This window comes from Leopardus geoffroyi, chromosome A1 (assembly GCF_018350155.1).
Source record: "Leopardus geoffroyi isolate Oge1 chromosome A1, O.geoffroyi_Oge1_pat1.0, whole genome shotgun sequence".
In the NCBI taxonomy this organism is placed as follows: Eukaryota; Metazoa; Chordata; class Mammalia; order Carnivora; family Felidae; genus Leopardus; species Leopardus geoffroyi.
The window spans coordinates 191,249,371-191,263,630 of NC_059326.1; the positions used below are offsets into that span (position 1 = coordinate 191,249,371).

At 41.5% G+C, this 14,260-nt stretch overlaps 1 protein-coding gene across 2 annotated transcripts in view; it reads right to left on the reverse strand.

Annotated features, from left to right (window-relative positions):
- SGCD (sarcoglycan delta) overlaps positions 1 to 14,260 on the reverse strand; it is a 947,672-nt gene that overhangs the window by 420,639 nt on the left and 512,773 nt on the right. Inside the window, exon 1 of one of the 2 annotated variants that reach the window (XM_045436340.1) lies at positions 6,908 to 6,987. The exons of the other annotated variant lie outside the window; for it this stretch is intronic. The gene's annotated coding sequence lies outside the window, so the exon portion shown is untranslated. Of the gene's footprint in view, positions 1 to 6,907; positions 6,988 to 14,260 lie in introns of those variants that run through there. 2 annotated transcript variants of the gene reach the window in all.

Sequence of the window (14,260 nt, forward strand, 5' to 3'; positions counted from 1 at the left end):
CCTACTGTCTAGATATATTTTTAAAATAAAACTATAGGTGAATTTGATGTACAAAATTTTTAAGTTGTTTTAATTTTAATGTTTGTTCATTTATTTATTTAGAGTGTGTGAGTGAGGGAGGGGCAGAGAGAGAGAGAGAGAGGGAGGGAGGGAGAGAGGGAGGGAATCTCAATTCTGCGCTGTCAGCAGAGAGCCTGACATGGAGCTCAATCTCAGGAGCTGTCACATCATAACCTGAGCCAAGATCAAGAGCTGGGTGCTTAACCCACTGAGCCACCCAGACACCCCATGATGGGCAAAAACTGTTTTGATTTTGCATCTCATATTACTGAAGCTCTCAAATACATTATTTTACCAGTTTGAAATATTAGTTTATTCTGTAATTTATAGGGGGTTCAGATAGCAACATATAGAAAAAAAATCAAATACATTTTTCATGTTTGTTGGTTTTATGAATTTCTTCTTTTTTGACCTGTCTATTTATATACTTTGCCCATTTCATCATTGGGTTATTTTAGGGAAGTATTTCTTATGATGTCATGTTAACAACTAGAAAAAAGAGTAGAGATCTCATTTGGGAGAAATCTTAAGTAGTATCTATCAGGTGTATACTCTAAGCACTAGATTTGCTAACACCATTATCTAAATTTTAAATGCAAGCTATTAATTAAATATTTAAATTTTGTTAAGAGTCTACAGCTCTGTATTTGATTTCCCACATGTAATTTTTAAAATTTGTATTTGAAAGGCTATAGAATTGGACACTTGGGACAATGTTATAGGTTTCTGGTTATTTACAAGAACTTAGGACCCTTTGTGTTTCCTATCCTGACCATAATGGACTATGATTGATCAGTCAGTGACACTGGTGAAGCCCTTTCTAGCTCCATGCAGAACGACAAGCTAGTAAATATCCTTCTAGTTCAAGTTTCCTTAACCTTGGCATTACTGACATTTTGAACTGGGTAACTCCTTGTTGACGGAGCAATCCTGTGTGTATCATGTTTACCTGGCCTTTTTCCGCTAGATGCCCGTAGCACCTCCTCAGTTGTGATTAATCACCTCCAGACATGGCCCAAATGTCCTCTGAGGGACAAAATTTTCTCCATTTCAACACTAGCGGTCTAGCTTATTCGTATAAATCTTATTCATTCATTGATTCATTCATTTTTTTTATTTTTTGAGAGAGAGTGAGCACTAGCCAGGGAGGGGCAGGGGAAGCAGGAGGGAGAGACTCTCAAGAGGCTGCACGCCCAGCATGGAGCCTGATGTGGAGCTCCCTCTCATGACTACGAGATCATGACCTGAACTGAAATCAAGAGTCAGATACTTAACTGACGATGCCATACAGGCACCCCATACAGAAATCTTTAATAGTTTCCAACCAAAATTGCCTTCAGTTGAAAATGACTGGTTTAATGTATACATGGAATAGAATTTTTTTATAGTCTTCAAAGTGAAAACTCAGTCTCTGCCAAGGCCAGCCATTCTTCTGAATGCAACAGAAACATTGAAGTCAAGCAACATGACCATGGAAGAGAGTGCCAGAGTAGAATGTTGGGTGTATATTGCTCCTAACTTTTGAAAAGTTGACTCTAGTTGACCCTTGAACAACATGGGTTTGAACATGTGTGTGGGTCCACTTATGCATAGACTTTTTTTCAGTAAACATACTGGGACTTTTTTGAGATCTGTGACATTTTGAGAAAACTTACTGATGAACCACACAGTCTAGAAATTTGAAAATGTAAAAAGTAGGTCATGAATCCACGTATGCACATACTAGTCTATTTTATCATTTGGCACCATAACATGTACACAATTCTATTTAAAAATTAAAATTTACCAAAATGTACATACTTAACCAACCATACACATCGCTGTTTGTTTCTGAAAGAAATGTAAGTAACAGTGAAGATGCAGTCTTATGTTGTAAATAACTGCATAAGGTTAACTAGAGTACAAATTGCACCACTGTAATAATTTCATAACCATCTGCTGTTACTCTTGGAGGGAGCTCAACTGTTATAAGTGTCCCCTTAAAATGCCACGTGATGCTAATCATCTTTACCTTTTTCTCTCCAGTTAATTGCCCAATGCAGTAAAAAGTGAAACTTCCCAGTTCTTGCATGGTTTTCATCGTGTTTAGTGTAGTAGCATAAACCTTAGAAAACACTATTGGACATATAAACTGCCAATAGCAAGGCTGGAAATGCTCCAAGCAGCAGAGAGAAGTCATGACATGACACAAGAAAGTTGAATTGCTTGATATGTACTGGTAGATTGAAATCTGCAGCTGTAGTTGTTTGCCATTTCAAGATAAATGGATCCAGCCTAAGGACCATTGTAAAAAAAAAAAAAAAAAAAAAAAAAAAGGAGAGGAAATTTGTGAAGCCATCACTGCTGCCATGCCAGCAGGTACAAAGACCTTATGCTTTTTGCAATATACCTTTTTATCTTGTATTGAAAATGCAGCTTGTTTTGTGAGTGCAGGGTTGCTATAAGAAAGGCATCCCTGTAGATTCAGAGTCAAGAAAAAGCACAGTTATTTTATGATAATTTAAAGCAGAAGGAAAATGAAGGATCTAAAGCTGGAGAATTTAATGCCAGCAAAGGATGGTTTGATAATTTTAGAAAAAAGTTGGGCTTAAAAAATTCTAGACAACAGTAGAAGTAGCTTCTGCCAACCAAGCAGCAGCAGACAAGTTCCCAAATGCCATTAAGAAAATCTTTGAGGGGTGCCTGAGTAGCTCCAGTGGTTGAGCATCCAACTTCAGTTCCTGTCATGATCCCATGGTTCATGGGTTTGAGCCCCACATTGGACTCACTGCTGTTAGTACAGAGCCTGCTTCAGATCTTCTGTCCCTCTCTCTCCCTGCACCTCCCCCTCTGTCCCTCCCCTGCTCATGCTCTCTCTCAAAAATAAATAAATATTACAAAGAAAGAAAGAAAGAAAGAAAGAAAGAAAGAAAGAAAGAAAGAGAAAGAAAAAGAAAGAAAGAAAGAAAGAAAGAAAGAAAGAAAGAAAGAAAGAAAGAAAGAAAATCATTGAAAAGAAAAGGTATCTGCCAGAACAGGTTTTTAATGGAAGCAAAAGTGTCATATTCTGGGGAGGGGGATGCCACAAGGATGTTTATTAGTAAGGAAGGCAAATGAGCACCAAGATTTAGGGCAAGAATAGATAGGCTAGCTTTGCTGTTTTGTGCAAATGCAGTTGAGTTTATGATCAGAACAGCCCTCATCTATCAAGTGCCAACCCCCAAGTCTTGAGAGAAAAGACAAACATCAGCTGCCATCTTTTGGTTGTACACAAAGGTCTGGACAATGGGAATCCTTTTTTCTGCATTAGTTCAATTGATGTTTTGTCCTTGGAGTTAGGAAGTACTTGTCAGTAAGGAAACGCCTTTTAAAGTTCTTTTGGTATCAGCCAATGTACCTGGCTACCCAGAACACCATGAGTTCAACAGTGAAGGTGTGGAAGTGGCCTACTTGCCCCCAAACACAATGTCTTTAATCCAGCCCCTAGACCAGGGGATCTTAAGGACTCTTAAGGTACTCTATGGAGAGGATTGCCAGAAATATGGAAGAGAACCTCAAGAGAAAAGACATCATGTGAGTCTAGAAGGATGACACCAATGAAGATGCCATTGTTGTTACAGAAGCAACAATGAAAGCCATCCAGCCAAGCAATTCCTGCCAGGAAACTGTGTCCAGACATTGTTTAGATGACTTGACAGGATTTACAAGAGTCAATCAAGGAAATCACGAAATCATGAAAAAGTGTGGGTATGGAAAAATGGAAAAATGGAAAAACGGTGGGAGTGAATGGTTTCAAGATATGGCCCTAGGATAAATTCAAGATCTAGCAGATAGTACACCAGAGAATGACTACTTCTGAGCCAGTGCCAGACGAGGAGAACAAAGACTTAGAAGGGCCAGTGTCAGAAAACAGAATGACATTAGACACTCCAACGCAAGGGTTTTGGTTATTCAGGACATCTTTTGACTTGTTTCACAACGTGAACCAATCTAGAGTAAGGGCACTGAAACTAAAGCCACTAATAGAAGAATGATTGGTACAGATAGCAACTTTTTTAGAGAAATGAAAAAGCAGAGAAGTCAGACAGAAATTATACTATATTTCCATAAAGTTACACCTAGCATGCCTGCCCCTCTGCCATCCTTTCCACCCCCTTCACCTCTTCTGCCTCTGCCACCCCTGGAACAAGAAGACACCCCTTTCATCTCTCTCTGCTCACTCAACACAAAGACAATGAGGACGAAGACCTTCATGGTGTTCCACTTCCACTTTATGAATAGGAAATAATCATCACACTGTACAGTTAATGAACTTACATGGTGTAAGTTGTGTGTTCACATGAAAATCTAATAACTGAACGGCAAGAACTGTAGGAGATATTTTGGCATCATCACCACCACCTACATATTCATCACATAGAACATCTTATGCAAGACTAGTATGAACGTAAACAGCCTGTCATATACCACAAGTATAAGGTGAGTGATATTTAACATAAAATTAACAATGTGTTCATTTTATTACTGTTTTATAACGGTGCTTTCAAAGAATTATATTACCATACAGTATGCCTTTTTTTCTTTCATAATTGGAGAAACTGCACATCAGCTTATCATCACAGGTAAGTGGTTTTTTTAAAAAAAAAGTAACAATACTTCCAGGGCTGTATTATGAATATGACTGTAATACTGTATGCCATAAAATTTTTATAACGATTCATTCACTAGTGTATAGACTAGGCTACTGTGAAAGAATCATACAATTATACTAGACTACCATAAAGTTATCATATGGATGCTTCTTCATCATCAATGCATGAATTGTTAGACTTGTAAATAAATATGAGTTTATTTTTCACATTATCTATTCATTTTTGATGTCTCGTGTTAGCAATATGAATAACATCTACGGTGTTTTGTGGCATATAAAATTGATATAGCTAGGTTCGGACAGAGGATTCATCTTATGAACAAGAGACATAAACTTATGGTATCAATAAATATAGTACTATATGTTTTTCCTCCATATATATATATGGGTTTTTTAGCGAGAGAGACAGAGAGAGAGAGAGAGAGAGAGGGGAAGAGATTGGGGGCGAGACGGGGAGAGGGACAGAAGGGAAGACGGAGAGAGAGTGAGGATCCCAAGCAGTCTCCATGCTCAATGCAGAGTCTGATTCAGGCTCCTTCCAACAACCCTGGGGTCATTACCTGAGCCAAAATCAAGTTGGACGCTCAGCCAACTAAGCCACCCAGGCGACCCCTTATGGACTTAAAAAAAAAAATTAATCTTTATTTTGAGAGACAGAGAGAGACTGAGTGCAAGTGGGGGAGGGGCAGAGAGAGAGAGGGAGACACAGAATGCAAAGCAGACCCCAGGCTCTGAGCTGCCAGCACAGAGCCCCATGCAGGGCTCGAACTCATAAGCCATGAGATCATGCATGACATGAGCCGAAGTTGGAAGCTTAACCAGGCGCCCCAGTGAAATTCTTAATTTTCTTTTCTTTAGCTTACTTTATTGTAAGAATAGAGTACCTAACACATATAACATACAAAATTTGTACTAATCAATTGTTTTTGTTTTCAGTAAGGGTTTCTGTTAATAATAGGCTATTAGTAGTTACATTTGGGGGAGTTAAAGGATATATACACATTTTTGACTGCATATGGGTGTCAGCCCCTAACCTCTGTGCTGTTCAAGAATCAACTGTTCATTACATGGTGTGCTGTGTGGCTCTACTTCCATGAAAAACGTAAATAAAAAAAAGCAACCCACCATCTCCACGAGGATAGATTTGTCAAGTATTTGTGAAACTGCCGCAAAATGACTGTATCAAGAATCACCTCATAAAATGATAGTGATGTGAGTTCCACGTCCCAGAAGGCCCCCTCTTACATATTTCTCACTTCCAACCCATCACCGAGTCTTCCTGATTTTGCCAGAAGAAAACACATTTTGAGTTGTTTCTGTTTGCATGTCTGTCACTGCCCTCCTAGATCAGGCTCTCGCCATCTCTGTGATAGTGAAAGTCTCCCAAGTGGTTTTCTTGCATCCACCCGGTCCTGCTGCAGCGGACACAGGCAAGAGCAGCCAGAAGAACCCCCGGGAAACATTCTGTCATGTTCGCCCTGCATCTAAAACTCTTCAGTAATAGCCCAGGGCTTTAGCACCAAGGCTCTCACCACAACTCACCCAAGCACGTTACTTCTTGTCACCTCTTCCCTTGCTCCCTATACTTCAGTCACCATGACCTTCTTTCGGCCTCTCCTCCACCTTAATTCCCTGGACATACTCCCTCCCCTCTGCCAGAATGCCCTTGCTCCCCTCTTCACATGACTGGCTCCTTCTCGCCTTCAGCATCACCTTCCCTGATGTTCCAATTGGATGCTTCCACCCCGCCCCCTGCTTCTCTCTCTCTCTCTCTCTACCCCCCTCTTCTTTTCCTCAATAACACACATCTCAGTCCAATGCTTCATTTACCATGTATATAATTGTATGCTTAAGATTTCCAGATCTGGGTACAGTTCCATGTGTCAGGGACAACGCGTGCCTTATTTGTGGGGACAACACAGCGCCTCACCCACAGCACAAGATACAAGTGACTGGAGATATGAATGATCCACTAATTCTTAATCACCCTTATATCTCTTCAGCATAATAGCAAATGCCAGCTTGCCCACAAAGGTGAGCATCCCTCACAGAGATTAAAACAACCCAATTATCCCAGAGAAAAGAAAAAACCCAGCCTGCTACTTCTCAAAGCAGAGGCAGGGAAATAAATGAGCTTGATTGCAAAACCACTCAGGGTCTCCTCACCTCTTCAAAGGGTAAAACTGATCTATCATTTGTCACCCTCCTTCTACTCACCGAAGTTTTATTAGGCTGTGGTCAATACTCTGCAGCGAATCCTGCAAAGGCTAATAGGCCAGCTCAGAGAGCCCACAACCCGCTTTGCATTTTCACGTCCTTCATTACAACAAGTGGGCTATTTTTATACCTGTTAGCTGCTAACAATCGGCAAAACCTCAGGCTCAGAATAAAATATGACAAGGGCCAAGAGAGGTAACAATAACACTGCTTGTACTGCAGCCAGTTTGCCATTAATAATAACAGGGAGAGAAAGTGAGGAAGAGACAGGGGAGGAAAGAAGCCTCTTTGGAACCCAGCAGAGACAATGTCCTGGGGTGGATGTCATATGCCCAGGGCTGTGACCCATCTCACTCTCCGTTTCCTTGCCCTCTGAACCGAAATCCTTTAAGATATTAAATCTTAGAAAAATGTCATAGCGTGACAGGACCTTACATTGGATAAGGCCAAACGACCGTGAGGTGTTAATTTCTTATAAACAGCATAACCCACCATTTTGTAACTTTTCAAAGTTCTTTCACAACCATGTATTTGTACATGGAAGGAAAGGGGTATCCACAAGGATAATCAATGCTTCGTGCATTATTAACAAAAATCTGAAAACACCTGTTTATTGCTAGAGGAATGTCACGTAAATTTTGGCACATCCATGCCTTAGAATGTTATTATATCACTACTGTTGATGCGCAAAATTGTGAGCTGACATTGCATACATTTTATCATACATATCTATTGCCCATTTAGAAGTGGACTCATTTCTCGTTCCCATTACTAAAGTGTAAGCCCAGTGGGGCAAGAGCCCTCATTCCTTGAACAGTATGAGGTTCACTAAAAATGTTTGCAGAAACTATGATGAGTTAATATATACTCATTAAAAGAGGACAGTGAGTTCCTATAAACTTTTACAGAGGGTTTAAAACTGCTCTTAGTTGTTTTAAAAAATACTGGGGAAATGTGGTACACATGACAATCTGGGAAAGGTACCTGAGCAGCATTCAAAGGCATACCAGGAAGAGGGAGAAACTGATACAGGGTGCCAAGCTACCACATCCTTTTCAAGGTGAACATATTTACCCTGATGAGAAATTAAAAACTTTGGTTGCAGGTTTGAAATCAAAGACTTTTATAAAAACGAACAAATATCGCCAGTCTTCTTTTGTCATTTTGACCTGCCTGTAAGTGACCTGTTTGGTATCTAATAACCATGGCATGAAAGCGCCTTTTAGAAAAAGATTCCAAAAGGTGTTAAGCCTCCCTAGAAACCAGAAAGATTCTGTGTCAACTGCCACGCGCCTAGGGGTCTGTGTCCGGTACTGAGCCAGCTGGGACATAGAAGATGATGGAATGAAATGGTTCTGAGATAGGTTTGACATTCTGGTGGGGCTGGGTGGTAACCACTTCCTAGCTACAGGACCTCAGGCAAGTCACATCCTTCTGAGGCTCAGTGTCGCCACCTTAAAGAACGGGAATAGCACCTCCAACGGACACATGATTATTTTAAGAATTACAACGTACATAAGGAATTTAGGACAGCACCTGGCGCACCAAGCGTTGAATAAATCATAGTTATGCAGTTTTATTGGAGGTTCGGACAAGGAGTTTTACTTTCGGAGAGCCCACTGAGTGCTGCTACATTTTCGAGCCACTGACTGAACCAATATGGCACCTCAACAGTGACATCTATTCACAAAGAAGGGGCAACATGAGAGGAGTTATTCAAACTTATTTTCATTCCTTAAAAGTAATTCAAACTCATTTTCATTCCTTAAAAGTAATTCCAAGCATGCCAGTTAGGACAGAATGTTTGGTCACTCCCCATCCTTACTGCCTTTCCATCCCGGAACTTGGTGCATACATACTGAAGCTAGCACAACAAGGTGGAGTCTTTGGTAATGCTACCCAATAAAGAAGGGGAGACACTCTAGGCACCTGGGTGGCTCAGTCGGTTGAGCATCTGACTTTGGCTCAGATCATGATCTCGCAGTTTGTGGGTTCAAGCCCCACGTTGGGCTCTGTGCTGACAGCTCGGAGCCTGGATCCTGCTTCAGATTCTGTGTCTCTCCTGTCTCTGCTCCTCCCCTGCTCATGCTCACTCTCTCTCTCTCAAAAATAAATAAACATTTAAAAACTTAAATAAGAATGAAAATAAAAAGAAGAGGAGACACTCTTGAAAGCATCATGATATGGGGCGCCTGGGTGGTGCAGTCGGTTGAGCGTCTGACTTCAGCCAGGTCACGATCTCGCGGTCCGTGAGTTCGAGCCCCGCGTCGGGCTCTGGGCTGATGGCTCGGAGCCTGGAGCCTGTTTCTGATTCTGTGTCTCCCTCTCTCTCTGCCCCTCCCCCGTTCATGCTCTGTCTCTCTCTGTCCCAAAAATAAATAAACGTTGAAAAAAAAAATTTAAAAAAAAGAAAGCATCATGATGTGTAAGAGACACGTCAGCACCAGGAGACACAGGCACTGGGAAGACCTCATCTCATTCACCTTGGTCCCCTCCTCACTTGCTTTAGGTGTGCCACTTCCGGTGTCTGAAGCATGTATCTCCAACATACGGGTATTTATTTATAAATTATACACATGTACCCTGTCCTCATACAGTATGTACACTATCAATTTGAAAAAGAGACATGTAAAGGGACGAGAAAAGTCACGTTGTTTTAGACCATCCTCTGTGCATTCTTGGCACCCTCAGGATGGAAAGCTTCCCTCCTTCCCCATCCTTGCCAAAGGAGGGGGTCAGAGCTGGGGGAGCAAAGGGTTAAGACAAGGTGTCAACTCTGCCTTCACATACGTTTTACTTGGCTTGAGTTATTTTTTGCTTTAGTTGTCAGCATTTTACAATCAGGACGTTTCTTTTACCTAAAGAAATAGCAAGTCCAAAACACTGGGCTCCTGAGTTCGCTGACACTTTTGTTGGACCTGAGTAGCACTCACACAACATCCTTTAATATAGTTCTTGCCAAACTGATTTCTCCCATTTGCAAAATTTGCTCTAATTCTATAGGTATTTGAGCTTGCAGTGCTATATAGACTGTGGGGCCTCGGGGCCACAGGAAAAGAAGAGGAACATGTCTACCATGGGGGAAACTTCTTGACTGGCCAAGTCTCCATGTCTGTCGAAGGAAGAGCATGGTGGAACCGAGTAGTGCAGAAACCAGGCTGGGTTTTTAGCCGCTGTGATCTGTGCTCATTTTGCTCTGGCAATGGAATCCAGAAGAGAGGACTATCTAAAAATCCATTTCCTGTTGTTAAATGTTTGTTTATTTATTCTGAGAGAGGCAGATCAAGAGTGGGCACCCACGAGCAGGGGAGGGGCACAGAGAAAGGGAGAGAGAGAATCCCAAGCAGGCTTCCCACTGTCAGCGAACCTGAGGCAGGGGCTCGATCTCATAAATGGACCATGAGATCATGACCTGAACTAAAATCAAGAATCAGACGCTTCAACAACTGATCCGCCCATGTGGCCCTGAATATTCTTCTTGATCTATGTGTTTCGCTTGTCCAACTAAGAGCAGGACCGGTTTGTACTGACAGCATCAGCCAGGGCTCTGTAGTCCCAGCAGAGTCTGAGGCAAAGGAAAATGGTGCATTCCTATAAGCACTTACCAATATAACCTCTTGTATTTTGAACCAAGTGTAAAAAGTTACTGAAACTCTGCTAATAAAGAACATGACTGCATTAAAGAGTCCCATGTGGCTTCCTCTGTTCACAACCATTTGAGAGAAAGAGAAAACGTTTGGGGGATATTAACAATTCTTAAAAATATGGCATTAAAATAGGATTTATCTGAACTTTAGGCATCCCCTGAAACTCTGTGTCTGAAACAAGAGCCTGATCCCCTCCCCATGGTCCTAGCCTGGTCCAGGTAATAGGTCTCTCTCTTCTGCTAGGGACCCACTGTAGAAGTTAGGTTTTTAACTCACTCAGAGCAGGCCCCCAGCAGCATCCCCACACCCAGGCCAGTGTCACACCCTGGGGATGCCAAGGGGGCTCCAACATGACCTGATTGACCCACGTTGTACATAGCCTTGAAATTATGTTCAATCCTCACTGAGGACAGAACTGGGTCTCCTATTTCCCTACAATCCCAAGGAGAACATGACAACCTTACAAATGCAGCAGCAGCAGCACCCGGGCTGCTAATTTTAGCTACAGGGACTTTTTAAAAAATGTTTGTATCAATTTTTCTCACTCCGCTGGGATCCTATGATAACCCCCAAGTGACTCACCTCCACTGGCCAGCACTGAGTCCTTTCCCACTTTAAAAAATTCCAAAGCCAAAATTCAAAGTGTCTTGCATGGCAAATAACCAAGACAACTCTTCTCCCAGTTGTAGAAAGGGTGCTAAAAATTCTTTTCTTCTAGACGATTAGACCCTTTGAAAGGTCAGAGGAGAAATAAATTTAGCTCAGGCAATAAAATGGAAAGATCCCATCACAGAGTTACACAAGCACCCGATTAATAAGTTATGTTGGAGAAGACTGCCCTAATGATCCAAAATGCGAGAAGTCACAGGCATCTGAGAGCTGACAATGTGCTGGGAGGGGGATTCCCATGTTGTCAAAAGCTCTCTCTCACACTAATCTTGGCAGTGCTCCCTACTGACTTGCAAGAAAAATGAGTTCAAATCAGCCTGCTGGTGTTTTTGTTCTTTCTTCTATATGTGAGGAAAGACATACTATAAATATATATAACAAGCACAGCAATTATTTTGCATTTGCTTCTTGCAAGTTAAGGGAATGCTAAGGAAAGAAGGGGACCCTAGGACTTGCCAACCTGAACAAAGACATGTGGGTAAAAAGAAGTAAATGATCCTACGTCCTGCTGTCCTCCTTAGCTTTCCCTCACTCTGACATCCTCCTCACTGACCCCACTTTTCTGATTCTTCTAAGCAGAGAAGCTAGAAGAGCTCATTCTAAGAAAGGTCTAAGGAAAGAAAAAGTCAAATTCCTCTAGGGCTATCTTTCACCCTCTAAAACGGGGTCAGAAAACATTTTTCTTTAAAGGGCCCCAAACTGAGCATTTCTGGCTTTGTAGGCCATATCATCTCTTTGTAACTATTAACATCACCATTATAGCGTTCTAAAGTGGCAAGAGACAATAAGTACATGGATGTGGCTGTATTCAAAGCAAAAACAGCTTTATTACAAAAATAGGCCCTGGGTCATAGTTTGCCTTCCCCTGATCTAAAAGGCAACTGGCATCAAATCTCTCCTGAGTCTTGAACATTAAAAACAAGCAAGCAAACAAACACCTTACTGCCAAGAAACAGAAACAGACTGTCTTTAGCAGAAAGCAAAAAACAACTCAGTTCTTCGCAAGAATCCAAGGCATTCCTGAGCTTTGGAACCAAGCACCTGTGTTCTTGTGGATGTCACTACAGTAGGGAACTAAAGTCAAGTGGGATTTTGCTTTTGCTGCAAAAAATCAAACAAAGCTTTAAATTGAATCTCATCCTTTCTCTTTTAGACATGTGTTGCCGTAAGTCACGTTCTGTGATGGCGTTCTGCCTGGGCAGAAGTTAGCTGGAAAATATTGCAACTCATGGGCTTACCCACTGCACCTGTTGCAAAATTTCCCTGGGGGCCTGCTGCAAAAAGCATGCTAACTTTAGACTATGAGCAAGGGAGGAGGAGGAATCCACCACGTTCTCTGGGACATGCCTGTTGGATCATGGTCTATTTACCAAAATAGCTTCCAAGGACTGTTCTCCTTGGCAAACATGAAGTCACACACATACATACATACATGTCTTTTATTCTTAAGCTAAAAGACACTGCAACATATTACTTTTTAATATTTTGGAAACAGACTAATTCAAGTATGTGATAAAAGCTACATACTTTGCCAGTGGGGGGAAAATATATATATATACATACATACATGTATGTATGTATGTATATAATTTTAACACCCTTTCCTCCCTGCCCAGGCCTCCCCCCAGATCCCAGGATAAGAAAGCCCTACTTCAGAGAGATTAAGATTTTGCCTGGAATCTAGTAAGACCAAAACAAATGTTGGGGAAAAAGTGGACTCCCTAGACAAGATCCAACACTCACCCAGGCAGGATGGTAGCATGGAAATCCTTTTCCCAACAAAAAAGATTCACGGAATCTCAGTCCTAAGTGCCAAGAGCTTTCTAGGGCAAGTCAGTTCTGATACAACATCTCTATCCTTGATGTTCTCTAAGAACATGCTGGCACTGGAAATATTTTTCTCAAAAAGCTATTATCCATGGACTCTTCACAGGGATGACAATTAGAGCAGGTGTTTACATCTGTGGAGTAATTTGAGAGGAGTTGAGAGGGGTCCATTTCCTTCCAAAAATTACCTCCATTAGAAATCCCTTATTTTAACTTAAGCTACTTTATCAATGCCAGTGATGGAGACAACATGTTTAAATCTAATGTTATTCAAATGTTGCCTGTATTAGGTTGATATTAAAAAGGAAGAGCAGAGTGCCTGAGTGGCTCAGTCAGTTAAGCTGTGGACTCTTGATTTTGGCTCAGGTCATGATCTCAGGGTTCAGGGGATCCAGCCCCATGTGGGGCACTGCGCTGACAGCATAAAGCCTGCTTCTGATTCTCTGCCTCTCTTCCTGTCCCTCCCCTTCTTGCACTTACTCTCTTTCAAAATAAATACATAAACTTACCAAAAAAAGGAGGAGGAAGAGGAGGAGGAGGAGGAGGAGGAAGAGAAGACAGCGCCGCCACCAGTGTTTTCTGTTGGTGTTTTTGGGTTTTGTTTTGATAAAGGCAGTATGAAGAAAAGAGCATCGTGTCTCCCACCATCTAGGCAACTGTGGACCAAAACTAACAACAGCTAACATTTCTTGAGTACCAGATGCTTTATAAAGTGCTCTCGCTGCTCAGTGTGACTTGGTTCTTCCCACAGTCCTACCCTAGGAGGTACTGTCACTATCTCTATTGCACAGATGAGGACACTGAGGCTTCAAGACCGGAAGTGACAATCTTTGCATTGCACAGCTAATAAGTGGAGCATTGAAAATTCAACCTAGGTCCTCTGGCTCCAGGCTTTCAAGTCTTACCTTTACCAAACACACCGTGTGCTTGAGAAGTCTTCATCCTATTGTGGCCTCAACAAATAACTAAGTGACCATGGAAAGTTACTCAATTTGGGGGGATTCAACTCTGAAAGCTGGCACTCAGCAACTATTCAAAAATTGTTTTGGAAATGCAAATAATATTGGATAACCAAACAGTCTTTAAAAAGGAACAAATTTAGAGGACTTAGGCTCTCTGATTTCGAAACTTGTTAAAAGGCTACAATACACAAGACCATGTGTATTAATATAAAATAGACGCATACAAAAATAAAGAACAGGTGTAAGCA